The following is a 14978-nucleotide window of genomic DNA, read 5'->3' as shown; positions in this document are numbered from 1 at the left end:
AGTGGTGCAGCTGGAACATCTATGACATCAGATGGTTGTGCAGATGTATCATCCATGGGATCAGATAATATATGTGTTCCCAAAGAAATAGGAAATATAGATCTTTCTAATAGTATTCAAAATGATGACAATGTTGACAGTAATTATTTTGTTCCTATTCCAGATGGTATAACATCTTCGGTTGATTGTTTCAAGATAATATTAATGTTGATCGATCTGTGAGAATTAGATCCAAACCTGTATGGTTAAAAGACCTTGTTTGTGATAGTTTATCTGATTAATATTTATTTTTATTTTTATTTTATTGTTGTATTAGGAGGAAGATGTGTTGTGTTATATACCTTTAAGGAATGTGTTCAAGGAATGTGCTTTCGTGTTGCTACATGAGCTAATATGTAGTTTGCAGAAGGTTATTATTTGTTAGAGCATTCCACTTCGTCAGTAGTTCTCACTGGTCATACTGCATTACTTGAAGCAGCTGATCAGAGAGAAGGACTGAGGAAAGGACGCTCAGTTGGTATCCTGATTATATTAATAAATAACTTAAATCAACAAATACTCTGGAGTATTACTTAACACTGTTGCCTTCATAGTTACTTTTACTGCTTTAAGATGGCCACCATTAATCAGGTGCTTTCCCTTCTTTCTTTTTCCTTCGAGCTGGGTCTTATTAATATTGAGACTGGTTACATTTTAGGTGGGGTAGTTTCTGGCTGTGATACACTGGACTGGAATACTACATAGGATTGATGGTGTCAATTAACATAATCCACAGTTTTCCCTTTTTTCCTTTGTTTTCTGGTTTTTTATCATTTTAAAAAATTACACTATCCCTTGAATCGCTTTCCTTGGAAGTTATTTACATTCTCAACAATATTACAATTTTGACTTATTTTTCATCTTACCTTAACTAGTCTAAGATGGCCGCTGTTATTAGACTTTTGGTGGAGCGTGCGCCTTGAGTGTAAATGCCCAGTTGTGGCGTCTGGCTCTATTAGCACCGCGAGTATTTCATTTTTGTGTTTGGTATTTATGTGACGGGGGATTATACTATTGGGGAGTTATTTATATCCCTTTTTTCTCAAATAAAATTACCTTCTTGACTTATTTTCCATCTTACTTTAACTAGTCTAATATGGCCGCCATTATCAGACGTTAGGTGGAGCATGCGGCGTGAATATTAAAATCCAGGTGTGGCGTTTCGCTCCATTAGAACCGCGAGTATTTAAAACCGGGCGAGAACTTGTTCCTGCTTTTGTTCTCCGGTCACCACACCAGGCACTCTGATGGATCCTGTTCGGCTCTTGGATAACGTGTTATCGGTAAGCAGTATACGGGTTATGCTGTAACTTTGGGAATTAAGAGGTTTTGGGTGTTGGTATGGAGTTTTGATTAAGTGAGGTCCCTTACTCGAAGTGAATGCCCTATCGTGGTAACCACTGTCTGAGTTAGTTTTTCTCAATATGGGTGTTCGTCTTGTTACTCATTTGGCCTGGATTAATGTTATGTTAATGTCGTCTTTTTCGAGTCATAACATTGCTGGCCCCCCATTATATCTTTCTCCGTTTCACATCCTGTTGAATACCTACATTCCCTTGAGTATTGTATTATCTATGGAGAATAGTTTATGTGGTTATCATGTTTATTTGCGCACTAGGAAATCCTATATTAGACCATTTCCCTCTTTCTTTTTCACAGGCTTCAAGCCCATAACTGACAGTGCTTGACCTCCGTTATCTCACATATAAGAAGCACTAGGTCTGATATGACCCACAGTGTCTCTATGATATTCAAATCAGTAAGTATAAGAGGCTGTGTCTTAGCTTCATTAGTGTCTGGTAGTTAATGGATTGACTTATGTACTAGAATCCTTTACATACCACTTAATATAAGATTGGTGAATGTAAGGGATCCGTTTTTTTTATTGAAGTTGGGTTTATTTGTGTAGACTGAGAATATGTAAATTCAAGAAGCTATGTGTTTTACTTCAGTGTTGTTTTGTAAGTAATGGACTGATTTATGCATATTGAGCTCATGACATTCTACTTACTATTAGATTAGTGCATGTTAAGAGCTGTATTTTTCTTACTTATTAAAAGTCTGTGTTTATTCTTGCAGGCTGTGATTTACAGGGAGCACATTTATATTGTTGAGTGCCATTTAATATATAAAATTGATACTCCGGGAAAGAAACGCATCTAAACTGGCCTTTTCTGTTACTGTGAAAATGCAGTTTAGGATTTGGATTAAGTGAGTATTCCTATTACTTTAATAATGTGGCGTTTTATTTATTACTATTGAATGGAAAACAGTTCTTGATGATATGCTTTCTCCTCTCCTGTTTTGTTCTTTATCTTGAGACGGTGTATAGTTGAAATGATGGAGTTTTACTAGTTGGAAACTTGAACTTGAATATCGGTGTACTGAGTTCTTGATATTTGAACCACTTATCTGCTAACCGTGCAACCCCTTGTGATGTGGGGAATTTTCAGTAAGTGGGTGGTATGACATTTGGGTCCCTATCTTAGATTGAGATGTTTTCTTACTTTAGGTCATTATTCCTGTGTGGGCCGTTTTCACTGTAATTTTTGTTCTGTTTTTCCTTCTCCGAGTATTTTCATGAGAATTTAGGTTTAAATCTTTTTTGCATGATCACATTTGTTCTTTAAATTTTTTATTGGTTGGATGCTAATGGTTAGCAACGTTTCTTGGGTTGACTGCAGTATGAACTTATGTGTCATTTACGGTGGTTGGTTTTATTTCTTTTTTTTCTTTCTATCCTCCTTTCTTTTAATTCTATCAGATTAGTTCATGTGAGCTTCTCTCGGTTTGAAATTACTTTTTATATATGAATGGACAATGAAATGTCCAAATGGTATTATGGTGCTAGGTTTGGGAAATTTTATGTTATTCTGTCTGAGCCACAGGAAGTCTGTCTTCAACAATACATGACTTCAATGTATCTATAATTAAGTATTGGATACCCCAGTTGGACTATAAATCTTAGTCCTTGGTTGATTGATAATTTTTACATGTTTGTATTAAGTTTATTACATGTATTCTGTGATTGTGTTTAGTTATGTGTACTTATATGTATTTTTTTTGGTGTGTTTGGCATTTTCAGCCCTGAAGAAGTGATTTTCAAGGACGAAACGCGTCGGCTGTGCCACTGTCTACAACTGATGCTTATGATCTTGTTTTTACAAACCTTTTTGATATTGAATAAATGACATTTTGGAATACATTGGCTGTTTGGGAATACATTTAATACATTATCTCCCTATGTATTGAGTGGTGGTGCACCTGGGCTTTTGTTAAAAAATTGAGACAAAAGACCCTGGGGCACAAAAGATTGGCAGGCACAGGGGGTAGATGCTTAATTTAGAGCCTGTATAATCCTTGAGCAAATTATGTCCAACAGATGTCTGGTCTTGGGTTAGCCAAGATCAAAGACATGAAGAATCTGTCTACACCTACACCTGAAAGTGATAACACTTCAGAGGTGGAGGTCAACGTACATACTATTTTGCGTCACAACAGAACACATCCAGATTGGGAAAAATGGTTGATCTGGCCCACAGACACAAACAACTGTCAAGATAGATTCCTGAACAAAATTTAGGGTTTCATATTCAATAAGCCAGACCCAAGATATGTTCAAAGACAGCATCCTGGAATAGTAACAACATACAGTGTAGGGAAACTTTGCCTTGATTGGCTACATAGATCTACACTTAAGGATGTAAAACAAAACTTATTTTTGCCTAAAGATTGCGCTGATCCTAGGGAATTCTTGCTAGGACCAAGAACACCGCATCATAAACGTTTTATATATACCGGTACCTATGCTGCTTATAATGAAGCATGGAAGATTACGCAAGCAGAGACTGAAGAAAGAAACCGAGAAATTGATCTGATTAATTTAGAGAAAACTCTCTCTGTGGCTATATTATTGTGCGGTCATCTTCAGGACTCAAAATTTGCTTGAGCGATGTATATCTTAGATTTAAAATTAAAACTGGACAATCTTTACTTGTGGTCGTCCATAGATACTTTGAGAAACAAAAAATAACGGGTAAGGAGACGCTACGTCTAGATTACTTCTTAGTGCCAAGGCAGTGGCTCCAAATCTTTAACCAACTGCTTGCCTCATTACTTGGCGACTGTCAAAATTCTAGGGAAAGAGATTGTTCCACGTCCGTACCAGCTTCTAGACGCTTGAGCATATCTGTTTTTTAGAACTATTTTTGTATTATATGTAATAGATATGGAGTTTTGATATCAGTAATACTGTCAAAAAGGGCTTCTTTAACCACTGTTTACTTCTCTATTTCTTTTTCTGATTCTTTTTATTCTTTAACTGAATATATTGGGATTATATATAGTTTTTTGGGATGTATGACGTTACAACGCATACTTTTACAACGCCTACCTTTACAATGCAATTTTTACACCACAACATCCATTACAATGCATACCATTACAACGCATGCCATTACAACGAATTCTTTGAAACTCCCGTTACAACACATTCCACTACAACGCATACTACCTTTACAACGCATACCATTACAACGCATAACATTACATTGCATGTAAGGTAAGTGTTGGATAGTGTAGGGGTTAAAATTACTATTCTAACTCCAGGGGGTGCAACAGTAGGGTAAGTGTTGGATAGTGTAGGGGTAAAAACTACTATTCTAACTCCAGGGGGTGCAACAGTAGGGCAAGTGTTGGATAGTGTAGGGGTAAAAATTGCTATTCTAACTCCAGGGGGCGCAACAGTAGGGTGAGTGTTGAATAGTGTAGGGGTAAAAATTACTATTCTAACTCCAGGGGGTGCAACAGTAGGGTAAGTGTTGGATAGTGTAAGGGTACTATGTGTTGTAATGCTATGCGTTGTAATGGTATGCGTTGTAATGACTGCGTTGTAATGGCATGCGTTGTAGTGTCATGCGTTGTAATGGTTGCGTTGTAAATGTATACGTTGTAATGGATGTTGCGTTGTAAAAGTTTCGTTGTAATGGTAGTGCGGTGTAAAAGTTGCGTTGTAAAGGTTGTTTCCCAGTTTTTTGATCTCTCCCCCTGAACCTTTTGTTAGATGTACTGATCGACTGTTCCGGTTTGGGGTTTTTGGACAGCCCCTGTGGTTGTTAACCAATTCTGATGACGGCATTCATTGAGATCTCACAGACGCAAAATGCTGATGCTGAGGTACAAGAAGAAACAGGCGTGCAGGTACCATCCATTATGAACATTGCTAATGCGACTAATGCTGACGGTGATGCTTCACATCTATGTGCGGTTAATCTTCTAAATGAGGTAATCCAACTTTCACCTTCTATGGTAGACACATTTTTGTCGACAGACATAGAAGATTTCATGTTTTCTCCGATCCCTAACACTGACTTTTGAATTTGGCACACAGTGTTCTGAGAGACTATGAATTCTACCTTCATTTTTCAAAACTAAGTTCTAACTTTGGAACTCTTTTTTCTATGATTACTTTTTTTCCAAAAGAGTATTTTTCACTTTTTGGCACAAGTAATCTGCTTAAAGTAGAACTATTCATAGAGAACACAAATTCTTTGAAGAATTTCAAGAGACAATATTTGACCTTGTCCACATACAAACAGTTGTATGTAAATCTGACATGAAATGGTTTCAGCACCTTTTTCTTCTGTATCTACGAGCCATTTCATTTATGTATATTTTCATGATTCATTCAGTTAGCATTTGAATATCAAGAATTATGCTTAGAGTAAAACATTGCTTGAATGTGTACAGCACCAATGCTCTTTTGTGTACAACCAGTACTAATGCATTTTTATGTATTTTAGGTTGGTTTTAAACACTATTTTGTAGAAATGTTTTATATATGTTTCATCATGTTTAGAACTTAGTATTTAGTACAAGTCGTACATAAGAAAGTGGAGTCGGTGTTGTATGTCATGTTAGATTCCGATTGAATTTCCCGATTCATGCCCTTATATAGGTACAATTCGCGTTGGCCTTATATAGGCATAGAAATCCAGTCCTTATTTAGGCATAGCCCATGCTGCCCAAATACAGGCATGGCTACTTCCATCTGTTCATCTAAGTCACAATGATTTCTTGGAAAACCTGACTCTTAAGCCGTTAGGGACTTCCCCTTGCTTGAATATTGATTTCTCCAAGAACTCAGTTATTTTGCTTGAACAACTATTTCTTAGGGGTTGATTCATGACATTCATATGCCCGACTTTACGTCAAAGCTGGCATTCCTAAACACCTTCAAGGTATAAATATACCTTCTTTTGCTACAGCAAAGCATTGTGTGGTTCGGTGCAGTTCGACTACCTACTTGCACGACGCAACTCGCTACAGAAACTGCTGACGGAAGCCTATTTTCCAGCTGACGCACTGATCAGAAGCTGTTATCATCTGCAGGAAAATCCATCTCCAGTGTTTCTGACTCCCCTTGCGGATTGTTGGGAAATCGAGTCAGTTAAAAGAGATACCAACCTCTCTCATTCTAAGGTATGGAGCTGATTAGAACCTAGAGAAACCTTTGGCAAGTCTTGGCAAGACTAAACCTATGCTAAAGCAATACCTACCTCTTCCCTCGTACTAGACCTAGGTTAGGTACATTGGGGTCGGCGTATTTTAGAAGCACCAGTTGAGTATTTTAGCCTGTGTTATTTATGTGTGTATTTTTATGTGTCATAGCACCAGACAATGCTGTTACAGTATTATTTTATATTACCGTTTAGGCTGTACGCATTATACTTTGCATTCTGTCTAACGATTGTAGCAGTTCACCTCTGTTGCCTGAGAAAGAAGACTGTTCAATAAACCCCTTTTTATTGAAACACCCATCTCTCTATTCCTATGCACATTTGTAGAAACGAAGCATGCACGATTAACTGGGTGAAATAGGTATCTATTGTTTCCACGACTCTGAACATACATTTTATTCTTGGGGAAACAAAGTTGTCATGTTTATACTGTTGTCAGAAACTAACTCCTTCTTGTGTAGTCGAGAACGTTTCTAGTGACCTCTGAGCTAGCTGGCACACACAATTAAGTTTTGTATACTCGATAGAGACATACTGACCTCAGTCCTATGTCAAATCTAGAGTGTATTTTATTCCAATGCGCAGAACTTACTGGGAATATAGGAACTACACTGCACTTTAACATTTAAATCGGGAAGAAAACTAACTCTTGGTCCAGAAACGTGCTTTTTATGATTTGGTATAAATCTGTTCCATTGTTTTTGTGAAATTAAGGTTTAAAAACATTGTATATTGCATGCTGTGGATCCAGCCACACACAAACTAAACTCCACAGTAACACGTACACACCCATGCAAGGCCCTACACACACTCAGAGGACCCAACTCACACATAGCCACATACACCCACACAACTCAACATGCACATCCCTACACACTTACACTCAGACAACCCTACACTCACACACTCATTCTCAAACATACTCACAACTCCATTTCACACACACATACACAGAAGCCCCACACTCACGCAACCCACCACACAAACCCACTGTAACACATACACACTCACACAGTGTCACTTTTACGCACACACACTCAAAGAATCCCCTAACACACACCTACACTCATACAACCCCACACATAACCCTACAATTACACACACTAACACCCACACCCACATAACCCCACACTTACACACACACACACAAACACAGAACTGCACATACACATTCTCACACAGAGCATACAACCTCCTACACACATGCACACACACACAATTCCACTGTCCCACACACATACTCACAGAACTCCACATATACTCTCAAAACACAGAGCTCCCTCACACACACACACTAACACATATACACTCAAGAACCCCAAATCACAAACAACCACACACATACACTCCCACAGCCCCCCACAAACAACCCTATTGTACTACCCGTGCAGCCCCAAACCCACACACACTCAACTGTACATGTACATTCACATGGATACAACTCTGCATCCACATATACACCCACACAAAGTGACTGTCCCACACACACACAACCTCACACAAATAGACATAAAATACCCCACACTTACACAGACATACAGAGAACCCCCTACACACTTACACACATACATCCACAGAACCACCCACAAACACACACAACCCCACCGCCCTCCACACACACCAAACAGCCTAACAAGCCTCCCCTAGACACACAATCCTACACAGTCACACACACCCACATAAGCTCCCACACCTACACAACCCCACATACACTTAGTGACACACACTCCCACACATACACACCGATAACCACACAACCCCACAAATACACACTTTAAAAAACAACTACACAACCCACATGCACCTAGACTAACACCAATAAAACCCTGCAGTCACACACACACACAGCAACACAACCACTCAAACAGTTACCCACATACATAACTCCACAGATAGACAGTCACATACAAAGACCCCTATGCTGACACATGCACACACACCCATATAAATAGTGTCACATGTTCACTGACAAACACCTACACATACATACAGTCTCTCTCAAATACATCAACAAAGACCTCCATCCAAAGTCTATCATACTCATACATACTGAAGTGCAACAAATTTCTCATGCTCAGGCATACACTTGCGCAAAGAAACACACACAACTACATGCACACATACACACAGTTCTACATCGAGAGATACACACAGCCGCACAAATACCCCCACACATTTACTCATACAAACTGACACACACACTTACACAGAGCTCAACACACATTCTCTTGCACACACATATATTCTTAAAAACTCTTCTAGGCACTCTTGGGTACAATATTTGTTTTTATTAGACTTTGATTGGATTTGCGGTCCCACTGCAGCACTTTATATAGCCATAATCAAAGTTAATGTACTGGTTGTAGGCATCACAGTAGATTTGAGGATCCACTAAATGCATTAGGAAAAGAACTCTGAAAAAGAACATGCTGTCATTTATTCATTGGGTGGGTCAGTTATAGGTAGAACTTGATACATTCCTTGATTTTGTTTCCCTTCTGCTGTGAAAAGGGCTCTGTCCTTTCGGTATAATCCCTGCATGTCAAAGCCAATATTTTTGTGGTAAATGGAGCCCATTCTATAGTCATGCAGAAATGCTGAAATTGCTTTTTTGACATGTCTTCTAGATTTCTCAATCTTGGGACAAAACTGAGACGATCACAGCCACTCCTGTCTTTGACATATGTTGGAATATACAAGGGCAGCGTGATGAAAGAGAGCCTTAATTGTGCCACTGTCTCCTTCATTTGGATTATGAGTCAGACCTCGATGATTGTACCCAGACTGTTGCCACCACAGTGCACAGTCATGAGGTTGGGGTGATTACAATCCAAAATGTTCTCAATCACAGGCAACAATTGAGGCTGCTTCATACCTCTGTGGCTAATCCAGGTAATGTCCAATTGGGTAAATCCAATATCTTCATCAATACCACAATTGTTGGCATGCTCTCTGGCATAGAAGACTAAGCTGATGCCCTCAATCCACAGTCAAACCAAGAGGCTGGTATGTAGGATGATATGGCTTCATGCACAATGACATATAAGCTTTACTTAGTGAAGCTTGCAGTCTGAACTTCACAGTGGCTCTGTGCATCCAGTAATACATGTAAAGAAAGGTCATATGAGGTTCAACCAATAGCGAATGTTCCCAGTAAATTTAAAAATAAATGTTGCTGTGTGATTGGACGCTGGGTTCAAGCCTGCAGATACATTTACTTCATGCAGAACCTTTCACTCATTAATTTATCTTTTGTTGGTGAGGGGATGCAGAAGGTGAACTCTCTTTTGTTCCTGGTTTCCAGAAGTGTTCTACATGGAGAAGCTGTACGAATCTCTTCATTCAATTACACTGGATCACTAGCTTGTTCTTCAGGTATTTGTGGTAAGTATAGATTTTTTACACTTTTGCTAATGCGCGCATTATATGTGTATAGTGTAAAATAGGTTGATTGTGGACGGAAATCTTTTATGCACTTGATAAATGCTAAGTCATTGCACACGTTTTTACACATTGGGAACAATGGTAGCAGTTTAGAGGATCAATTATGAGCTAATCTGTTTACATATTTTTTGTATTTTAATGCTATTGATATCAATCTATGTGGATGAATAGAACAGAAAATATGTGTCTTCTTTTTTCTCTATTCTTTATGTATATGAAATGTGATCCAGTTTGTATTTGAAATAGAGTATGGGTATGAATATTAAGTTCCAGATTTAAGCTTACCATTACCTAGTATGTAGTAAGCAACAATGTGTGGTAAAGATAATTGTAAAATACAAAATTGAATACAAGTTATGGCAATTCATTGTTTAATAAAAATGTGCATTTTTTTTTAAAAAGAAGGACATTCATAGTTGTCATATTATAGATCTTTGGAATTTACAACACTGATCTGTTTATGTCTTGGGCTGCCTCCCTTCCTGAGTTTATAGCACCGCTAATTCAGAGCTTAACAAATGTTTCCATTATCGGTGACCTCAATCTGCACCTGAAAGATCCCTCATGTACCACCAGTAGCAATCTGTTACAAGACTTGGCTGCTTTAAACATTTCTTTACACAATTCTGGCCCTACGCATAAAGCAGGGAACTTTCTGGACCCCATCCTTTCTAATCTTGAGGCCATTGACTGTAAGGCTCCATCACCTATTGTATGGTCTGACCATTACATGGTGACCTTCATTATTAAACTAGGTCAGCAATTAAACACCCCCTCTAACCCCACAAAACCTAGATTATCCAGAAATTGGAATAAATTGGACCTTAACAAATTCAACCCCTGTCTCGAGAACACTAGACCTCTCATAGAAGATACTAGCACCTCAACTTCTGCCGCTATAAACATCTGGCTTGCACAGGCTGCCGATGCATGCCTACCTTTGCGCATGCAATCGCACAATTTTCATCATCCACCTGCACCCCGGTTTACTGAAGCCTTAAAAAAAGAAAAAACCATTTGCAAAAACCTGGAGCGCAAATGGCGCATAAAATATGACTCATGTTCTAAGCAAAGCTTTAAAGCCGCCTTAAAAAATATCATTCCCTATGTAAAACTGCCAAAGCTGAACATGTAACCACACCATCCTTGAAGCAAAAAATCGTCCAAAGACACTCTTCAAGGTAGTACAAAAACTCTTGGGCGCACTGTGTCAGCCCAAAGCTCCCTGTCTTAACATGGCACAATGCAACTCACTGGCTGAATTCTTCATCGCCAAAATTGATACCATCTACTCCAATTTTGGGAATTCATCTCCCCTCCCCTCTCTGCCCAACTTACCCGCCCCAATTTCATTTTTCGATCAAGGGACACCAGAGGACAATAGCCCCACCCACTCTCTGCCGACCCCTTCCTCTCCACCCACGTTCTCCTGTGACTTTAGGCTCACATCTGATGCCTGTCCTCCGTTCGCTCAGTTGATCGACACATGGGATCCGCTCAATATCGAGACTCTCTCCGACATCATCAGTAAAATCAAATCCGGTTCCCCACTGGACCCTATTCCCCCTAAAATTCTAAAAAAGCTAGAAAATTCCTCCCTAGAACTCATCATGGATCTTCTAAATTCCTCCCTAAGAGAAGCTAATGTACCCTTCGCATGGAAAAACGCAATGATAATGCCTTTACTAAAAAAGGCTAATGCTGATCCCAGCATTCTAGCTAATTTCCGTCCTATCTCGCTTATTCCGGTATTCTCTAAAATCTTAGAAAAGCACATCAACTCTCAACTTTCCACCCATGTTGAGTTAAGGGGAATTTTACATCCGTCACAATCCGGCTTTAGATCCGGTTTTTCGACGGAATCTACTTTGCTGGGAGTCTCGGAAAACATCCGTTTTGACAGGGGGGAAACCGTGGCACTCCTTCTGCTTGATCAGAGTGCCGCATTTGACACGGTTTCCCACCCCATTCTTGTCAATGCCCTCCGATCATCTGGCATCACCGGCTCAGCTCTCAACCGGCTTGTTAGCTTCCCATCCGACCGCACCTTCCAAGTCTTCTCTTCCTCATCCGCTTCCCAAACTTTTACATCTACGTATGGAGTTCCACAGGGTTCCATCCTGAGCCCCTTGCTCTTCAACTTATACGTCAGACCTCTGGCGTCTATTGCGGAGCAAGCTGGGCTCACCATTTACTCCTACGCAGATGATACCCAGATCATCTATTCTCTTTCCTCAGACTCCCATGCCTCCTCATCCGCCCTCTGTTCAGGATTGAGCAACATCGCAGCTTGGATGTTGGACAACAAACTGCAACTGAATTGGGGAAAACAGAACTTCTTCTGTTTGGCCACAATACCACTCTATGGGGACCCCAACACTGGCCCGCTCAAATGACGACCAGTTATCTATGAAAAGCCATGTGGTCAAAACTTCCTCCACCTGCATCACAATCATCAAGTGGTTGCGCAAGATCATCTGGATGCTGCCTGTGGATACCCAGAAAACTGTAGTCCATGCTCTAATCACTTCTAGACTAGACTACAGTAACATTCTTCTCCTGGGTGCCAGCAAAGAGGTGATCCGTAAACTGCAAACAGTCCAGAATATGGCAGCACGACTGCTCTGCAAATTACCTAATACTTCCCCTACCTCTAACTCCCTCCGCACACTACACTGGCTCCGCATTGAAAACCGCACGAAATTCAAGGCTCTCTGCATCATGCACAAAATAAATACTGGTCTGGCCCCACCATATCTCACATCCTTGGTTCACCACCATTGCCCCCCTGCACTCTCAGTTCATCTAACCAACACCTTTTCTCAGTGCCTAGAATCAGAAAAGCCAGAATGGGAGCCGTTTCCTTTGCCTGGCTAGCCCCTTCACTTTGGAATTCTCTTCCCCTTCAGTTACGAAAAGAACCCAATTATCTCAGATTTCGCAAACAGGTAAAAAATTGGCTATTCAACATATAGCTTCCTCCTTTCTGACTTCCCCTCTCCTTTTGTTGGTTTTAGCGCAGGGAAACCTACGGGTAGCTGAGCGCTTTATAAACTTAAATATAATAATAATAATAATGTCTGTCCACTGCGAGAGCTGTAGTTTAAAGATTCTTTTAAAACTATTATGTTGTTTTCTGCTGTTGAATACTGTCCTCTGTTTATACAGCATAATACAGATGTATCTTTTAGTAAGAAGAGCCACTTATCCGTATAGTTTTTCCCTAAGCAAAGCTCAGTATGAAGAGGCCAGACCTCTGCGTAGCATATTATGTATTTGTAAGCCAAGTCTCATCTTTATGCATCATTCTCCCTGGAAAAAGCTCAGGCAGAAGACTCCTGTCCTTCATCTCCCATATGCGCTGATAGGCCAAGCCTTTTCTACTTGCAGTTGTCTCCCTAAATTAAGCTATGTATGAAGAGGCCAGTCCCCACCAGGCAACTTCTTTTAGTAGGATAAGCCTCTTCTACATAGAGCTCTCTTCTAAACAAACCTCAGGATCAAAAGGCCACCCCTTACCAGAGCCATTACTAGGCTGAGCCTCTTTTACATACAACTTTCTCCCTGAACAAAGCTCAGCCTGAATTCTCCAGTTCCTCACCACTCACATATTGTATTGATAGGGCAAGCTTTTTCTACATACAATTCTTGCCCTGAACTAAACTGTGTATCTAGAGGCCAGTCCCCCACCAAACACATTACCTATTCGAACAGTAGCAGCTCCCCCCTCCCTTAGTGCCTTGAGATCCTCACGGGTATGTAGTGCGTTTACAAATGCTATGATTCATTGATTGATTAATAGTGCTATGCCAAGTCTCTTATTCATACAACTTTCTCCCTGAAGAGATTTTAGTGTGAAGACTGCAGTCCCCCACCCCACTTACCATGTACTGGTAGTCCAAGCATGTTCTACATATAGCTGTCTCCCTAAATAAAGCTCTGTCTGCATGAAGAGGCAAGTCCCCACTACACACACTACCAACTACTAGGCCAAGCCTCTGCTACATACAACTTTCTCCCACAGAAAAGCTTAGCCTGAAGACCTCAGTACTCTACCACACATCCATGTAGTGGTAGGGGAATTAATTCTACAAACAGTGTGTTCCTACATAAAGCTAAGCATCAAGAGGCAAGTACCCTAGCACACACTTCAACAATTAGTAGACCAAGCCACCCACTTCTACATACAACTTTCTTTCTGAGCAAAGCTCAGCCTGAAGACTCCAGGCCACTGCTACACATATTATGTACTGATTGGTTACATGTCTTGTACATACAGGTGTCCATTTAAACACAACTGAGTATCAACAAAGCAGTCTCCCGTCCAGTGCATCAAAAACAACAAAAGCCAATACTTTTGGAAGCTCTTTCTATGTATATGTATTATTCTGGATTGAGGTGTTCAAGGACAGTCTATTAACTGTCTACACTGAAGCATCTACAACAAAATACTTGAACGCTGTGTACATGTATGATTAAATAAAATAATGTTATTCTTTATTAAACACTTAGGGCCCGATGTAGGTAATTTTATTTTACCACATCTTAAATACCGAATGATACCGAATCGGTATTTAAGAAGTGGTAAAATAGAGGGGGGGATGTAGGTAATACAGAATCGGTAAATACCGAATCGTTAAGATTCGGTATTTACAGATTCTGTAAATACCGATTCGGTAATGCCCATTGATTCCAATGGGCATTGAAGCCCATTGGCATCAATGGGCATTACCGAATCGGCACCCTCTAGCACCCCAAATACAGGCATGTGTGCCATGTGGCACACAGACATGCCCTAAGGGCATGTCTGTCTGTCACATGGCATAGGAGTGCATGCACACATGTGCATGCACACCTGGATTCGGTATTTTACCACCCAATTGGATTGGGTGGTAAAATACCGAATCTGAAAGGCCTTTGGGACTCGGAAGAGTCCCACCTACATCTAGTAGTTACCGAATCGGTAAAAATACTGAT

Source organism: Lissotriton vulgaris, chromosome 6 (genome assembly GCF_964263255.1).
Source record: "Lissotriton vulgaris chromosome 6, aLisVul1.2, whole genome shotgun sequence".
NCBI lineage: Eukaryota > Metazoa > Chordata > Amphibia > Caudata > Salamandridae > Lissotriton > Lissotriton vulgaris.
This window is presented reverse-complemented; position numbering follows the sequence as displayed.